The sequence below is a fragment of the Polistes fuscatus genome, unplaced genomic scaffold (genome assembly GCF_010416935.1).
Source record: "Polistes fuscatus isolate 324 unplaced genomic scaffold, CU_Pfus_HIC Scaffold13, whole genome shotgun sequence".
NCBI classification, from domain to species: Eukaryota; Metazoa; Arthropoda; class Insecta; order Hymenoptera; family Vespidae; genus Polistes; species Polistes fuscatus.
In genome coordinates this window covers 1,862,154-1,868,580 of record NW_025113031.1, presented here as the reverse complement: position 1 = coordinate 1,868,580, position 6,427 = coordinate 1,862,154, and the positions used below count along the sequence as shown (strand labels likewise).

General features: G+C 40.7%; 1 long non-coding RNA gene across 1 annotated transcript; it reads right to left on the bottom strand.

The window, feature by feature from the left end:
- Nucleotides 1–3,176: 3,176 nt before the first annotated feature.
- On the bottom strand, nt 3,177–3,403 carry LOC122513976. The gene is made up of 2 exons (XR_006302916.1): nt 3,327–3,403; nt 3,177–3,252 (listed from the first exon to the last, which is right to left on the bottom strand). It is a non-coding gene; the product is annotated as an uncharacterized LOC122513976 (long non-coding RNA).
- Nucleotides 3,404–6,427: the final 3,024 nt, after the last annotated feature.

The following is a 6,427-nucleotide window of genomic DNA, read 5'->3' as shown; positions in this document are numbered from 1 at the left end:
AGAGAGAGAGAGAGAGGTGACGAAGGAGGAAGGGGAGAAAAAGCTCGTATTTACGTATACCCTTTTGAAAAAAGGTATATCCTTTTTGGCACGCTTTTCGAAATGGGATATTTTAAAAAAAGTTCAACTGTAGGAAGATGATGGATAAAGTAGGTAACTATAAAATGATTCCGCCAAGTAGTATCTCAGTGAAACACTTAAATTTGAGTAAACATCGTGCTAGATTTAGATCAAAAGGAATTATGAAAAAGGCCATACACGCTGAGAAAAAAGAAAATTAAAAAAAGAAGAAGAAAAAGAAGAAGAAGAAAAACTTTTTAAAACCATAGCGGAAGAGAAATCATAGTCAAGAATATTTTGTCTTCTTCTATTTCTTCTATTTCTTTTACTTTTCGTTCGTTGGCCCGTCGTCGTCGTCGTCGTCGTCGTCGTCGTCGTCGTCGTCGCTGACTACACCACGTTCTTTTTCTTTTTTTTACTCCCTTTATATTTTCCCTACTTTCCCCATTTTATTTTCTCGATTTTTTCTACTTCTCTTGCCCGTATATAGGAAGTTGTCCAAGCTCGTTGCACCCTCGTATCTTCTTATTCACTTTGAATTGCTTTAGCGCGTCGGCCGGTTATAAAAAATGATAAGAGAAAATGGGCGCGACGGTCAGGTACAAATTACTGGCGCGTTGCATGGAGTTGGATGGAAACTAGTCTTGGGAATTGAGGAAGGCAAGCAGGGAAATTGCCATACAGCTAACGGTTTTACCTCCGCATCCCTCTTCCGGTCTAACCATCCTATGCTTCGTGCTAGCTTCCTCTTCTCCTTCTAATTTTATCTCTCTTTCTCTTTCTCTCTCACACACACACTCACTCGCACATACACCGCACACAAATGCAGATGCACACGTATATAAGCAAAGCTTGTTCGTCCAGTTTCTCACCCAACTACCCGCTGATATTGTAACGCGTAGCAGAGTAGTCGTGGGTATCTCGAGCTTTCCACCCTCTCTCTTCATCCCCGCCCTTTTCTCTCACCCCTCCCTTTACTCTATCTCTATCTCACTAAGTGAAACACTTCATCCTACTCTCTCTCTCTCTCTCTCTTCCTTTCATTCTTATCCTACTCTTTACGCTTTCTATATTTATCCAACATTTTCTACCCCAATTTTTTTCTTCTCTTTTCTCTTCTATTTCTTATACTTCTTCTTCTTCTTGTTTCTTCGTATTTCTAGCATCTCTGTCACGTGGGCTAACAGCTCTAGTGTGTTTATGAGGGTCAAAGATTCGCGGCGTAACACCTGGGGCTTATGATTCCAGGCATTATTGCCAGGTTGAATTAACCGTGGAAATATTGTGCCCTCCCTCCCTCCTTTCTTCCTACCCTCTCTCTTTCTCTCATGTTGCTTGTCTTTCCCGACCCTACAACTGACAAATTCTTTCACGCTGTCGCCCTAGAACGTGCCGTTTATCTTTACCCCACTCTGAACGTTAGCAAGTACGGCTTTTCTCTGAGTCCTTCCTTTCGTCTCTCTCTCTCTCTTTCTCTCTGTGTCTCGAAGCATGCAACTCAACAACGAGTACTCTCGGCTATCTTTGGATTCCCTCGAAAACAAAGCTTTAGTCTAGCGTGTGAATTTATTGGAGGTTCGGACTCTCCGATGCGTCTTTGTCTAACCAAACACACTACGTTGCTACGTTACTACTTGAAAAGTGATTTTTATTTCTCTTCTTTTTTTTATATTACTTCTTCTTCTTCTTCTTCTTCCCGATTTAACAAGAAAGATTTTAAAGGAGTAATAGTAAATCGATGTACACGATGAAAAGAGTATCTAACTTTTAGTGGGGGAGAAAGGTTAGGTTGGAATGGGGAGGAGTTGTATGGTGTAGCACGATCTGTGTATCACGTGCTCGTAATTCATCTTACAAAGTTGCCTCTCTCTCGGAACAACCATATATAGTTATATACGATTTAGGGCGAACGGAAGTTGTCTTATCGAAAGGAACTTATCGGAACTTAAGGCTGTGGAAGGAACGTCCGAGAATTCAACGTCACGTACTCTTTGCACATTGCAAGTGTGTATTGCAAGTGTGTATTGCATGGCTCATGCACATCTCACCGAAAGTAAGAAAGAAAAAGATAAACTTAGGAAACGTTTAGAATCCAGAAGTTTCGGTGCTTGTTTTCCATTGCACACGGTTGATAGTTGGTTCTTCCAACGAAAGGGATAGGTTGGAGGGAAGCTTGACTACCGGTTTCTAGTAATAAGACAGAATCGTCCAAGGTACACTGACACGTAGTTGGTTGAGGAAGAGAGAGGGAGAGATTCGACCAACAGCATAGAACAGAACAGAACAGAACAGAACAGAACAGAACAGAACAGCAGGTACAGTGGTGCAATAGCAATGGTGGTAGTAGTAGTATGGACGTATATACCCACCGCTCGTTTCCAAGAAATTAATTTCCTGCTCGGAGGACGTTCGAGAGGCTCTCTCGAGGACCGTATATAGGGAGGTAGAACTCGGTAGGAACTCCGGCAGGCACTTAAGATCACCGACTGGTTCACGGTGAAACCGGTAAAGTCAATGTCTTACGACTTAAAGTCGATGCTGGAAGGTAACGTGGGTTGGATGGGGATAGTCGAAAAAGGAAGATCAAAATGGTTGAAAGAAAGGAAAAAGGACATCGGTTGGTCCTTCTCTGTTTCTCTGTCTCTCTTTCTCGGTTCTATCCTTTTCTTTCTTACACACTTATTCCATTGAGTTCTGCTTAATTAGCTATCGAGATGTGGAGGAAACGTTCCCCTACTGGTGGGAGAATTAACGTTCAGGGTAGATGTTTTTTACGAGATGGAAAGAATATTCTGGATTCTTTCTTTCCTAAACAGCAGCAACAGCAGCAGCAGCAGCAGCAACGTTAGCGGTAACTGTAGTAACAGCAGCCCCGTCGTTTGTATATCGATAATTACTTTTTCTTATACCCAGTTACCACGATACCGGAGCAAGAGGCCTCGTTATTAATGATGCATAGGAGGGGCGGCTCCTATTGCTGCTCCTCCGTAGATCGTAGGCTTTACTAGGGATTAGGTACGATGTACGATACTTGCGTTACCGTCTTTACTTCCTTTCTCCCTTCTCACATTTTCTACCACTTCCTTCCTTCCTTCCTTCCTTCCTTCTTTCTTTCCTTTCTTCCACCTTTCAAATTTGCATTTGTGTTTATAAATATATGTCCTCGTTCGGTGTACGTTTGCACGTTTCCTTCTACATTTACGATTTATTTAGGTTAATATTGAATGGAGTATCAAGACGAAACTCGATAGAAAATATGAATTTACCTGCAGACTTTACGAACGTTGGTCGTCCGCCCATCGTTGTCGATCGATGAGAATTCATCGTTCATTAATTACTCGTCCCTGAAATTAATCTTCCATTTAATCTTTCAAGCGCACTCGCTTCGAAAGAGACATCGTCGACTAATTACCTGACTTTCATTACCCGCCGTTTTTAATACCACTCGCTATCTCATTCAATTTGTATCTATGTAGCTATCGCATCAATGAATTTAACGAAATGCACCCTGTTTAAGTTTTAACCCTTTTTCGAAGTTTTCAGAAAGAAAAAAGAAATGAAAAACAAAGAAAGGAAAAGAAAAGAAAAGAAAAAGAAGAAGAAGAAGGAAAAAAAACGGAAGGGAGGGAGGGAGAGAGTTTTCTTTCGTGTTCTTAACGAATCTTTCTAAAGATTTTCTTTCTCTCCCTTTTTTTACTTTCTTTCTTTATTTCTCTCCGTTGGAAGCAAAGAAAGAAGAAGAAGAAGAAGAAGAAGAAGAGAGATTATCGGGTATGCTAAGTGCTAGAAAAGTTAATCGGTCGAACGCGTGCTCTTTCCTGTAACTACATTCTATCCAACACTCCTTCACAGGTCACCCCTGGATTATGCTAATTCGTCGAATCTAATCGACGATGTTTGCACCGCGATCTTCCGTTGTTCAACAGGAACCGATTCAACCTTATTGGTTAATAATCGTTTAACAAGTTGCGTCAAAAAATCTTAAAATTTTGGGAAAGGCGTTGGCTGCTCCGTTTCGAAGTACTTTTCTCTGTCTCTCTCTCTCTTTCGTGAAACATATTCCTATCTTTTCATAAGTATGAAAAATTGTCACCTTTTACCTTTTAGAAGAATATACACTGTTGCAGATTTAGGAATCAAGTAACATATACAAAAAATTGAAACTTAGATGAGCAAGGACAATGAGAGTGATAATAAGAAAAAGCAAAAGAGAGAGAGAGAGAGAGAGAGTAAACAGACAATAAGTATTCAGGAATCTCTTGGCTTGTTCACTTAATCGTCTTTAAAGATGCAAAACAATGAATATTTCAAAGAGCTCGCTCGTTATTCTACTTTTGTCGATTGCCTATACCCTCTCGAGGTTAAGTGGTTCACTTTTCTTGGCTCCTTCCGTCGACGTGACGCTCGGAAGACGAAGAAGAAGAAGTAAAGAAAAAGAAAAAGAAAAAGAAAAAGAAGGAGACGAAGAAGAAGAAGAAGAAGAAGAAGGAGTAATAGAAGAAGAAGAAGAAGAGGATGAAGAAGAAGAATAATAATAATAAATAGGAGAGCGAGAAAGAGAGAGAGAACCCCTTCATATACAACGAAAATTTCTCTCCACGGTTAAATCTTTCATGGTTCTTTTCTCCCCGTCCGGCTCCTCCCGTTTACCCCATCTCATCAACCTAACTTTTCTCCATCCCCGCGGCCCGTTCCCCTCGCCTCATCACCGCGTCATTTTCTCCTACAATATCACTATTCATTTCGAACATGCAGAACTAAGCAGCCGATATAAATACGGCTGACACGAGCTACGTTGCCGAGTCTTGACAGGAAAGATGGTTGGTGGTAAACGGGGGTTGGGGGAGGGTGGTGGTAAGTTCGGGGTATGAGAGTAAGTAAGACGAAGGGGTGACGAAGGCGGATGCTCGTAATAGCGTCGTGGATAAGCGAGGACGATTAAGGGAGCGACGATAAATCGTCGTCTTGATATAATTCTGAAGCTGACGCGGCGCGGTGCAATGCAGTGCGGTACGCTGCGGGATGGTGCGGGCTAGTGGCGGTAAGGAAAAGAACACCCTCGGTAGTAGTAGTCCAACCTAGGACGAAGGAGACTGAACTGTTAGAGAAATGGAATTAAGGATAGGGTAGTAGGGAGTTAAGGAATAAGTTCGTTTCCGCAAAAATTACTTTTTTTACTACTTTTTTCCGAAACGTTCTTCTGCGTCGTCTCGTTTCACCCGTCCTCGTTCTCGTCTTTCTTCTAAAACCTCTCGCAATTTTCCTCTTCTTCCCTCTACCCCTTTTTTTTATTTTTTTTTATCTTTCTATAGTATATGATATTTTATGATCGAGAAAGAGGGAGGTACACCTTAACGCGTTTCTTTTTTTCTTTTTATTCTCTCGTCGAAAGAGTAAGCAATAAAAGGAGAAAGAAAGATCGTTTTCTGACGCAATCGTCGATGTAAACGAGGTGACTCAACGACGGGCGAATTATTCCTTCGTTTTTGCCAGGTGCGTCTGGCATGACAAAATATTCTCAGGCTAAAAGGGTGGGGGGGGAGGTTGAGGGAGGGAGGTTAGTTGGTCGTTCCGTTGTTAAAGTCGAATGACAGGCTCGAGCGCGCGAGTATAGTTACCTTCATCACGCGATATCGTAATTCTTCATTCAGTGTTACTAGCAACATTGCCCTCGCGATCGCATCTCGATCGGTAGTTTGTGTAGTAGTATATAGTAGTAGTAGTAGTTTTTATTTTTTTCTACATTTTTCTTGTATTTATTTCTTTTCACTATTTGCTGTAATAACTCTTCTCGCCTTTTCCATTTAATCGTTATTCGTAAAAGAATAAGAATAAGAATAAGAAGAAAAAGAAAAAGAAAAAAAAAAAAGAAAACGAAATAAACGGAATGGGCAAGTAAAGGAATAAATGGAGTTTTCATTCTTAAGATTTAATTAGAAAATATGATATTAAAATATCGCAAAGATCTAGATTAAAATTGTAATTGAAATTTGGAAATGGAAATTGTTTAAACGGTTCGTTGAACTCGAATAAACGATTGCAACTACGTTTGTAATTAATAATCGTTTTCTCTTTATTTTTTTTTTTTCTTTTTTCTTTTTATCTCTTTATCTTGGAACCTCATTGGACGTCAACAGTAGACACACATCGATTCGCGGGGACTACTCTGTCTTTCTCTCTTACTCTCTCTCTTTCGACGATGTTTTCTACCTCTTGTACCCAAGGTACGTTATAAATATCAATGGAAGAGCCATCGACTATCAGGTACGGTCGGCCAGAGAGAACTACGTTATGTGCAATTAAGGAAAGTACTGAAATGGAGAGAAGAAAGGTTTTCTAGGGGCTCACGAAGGGAGTACCTTTCTCT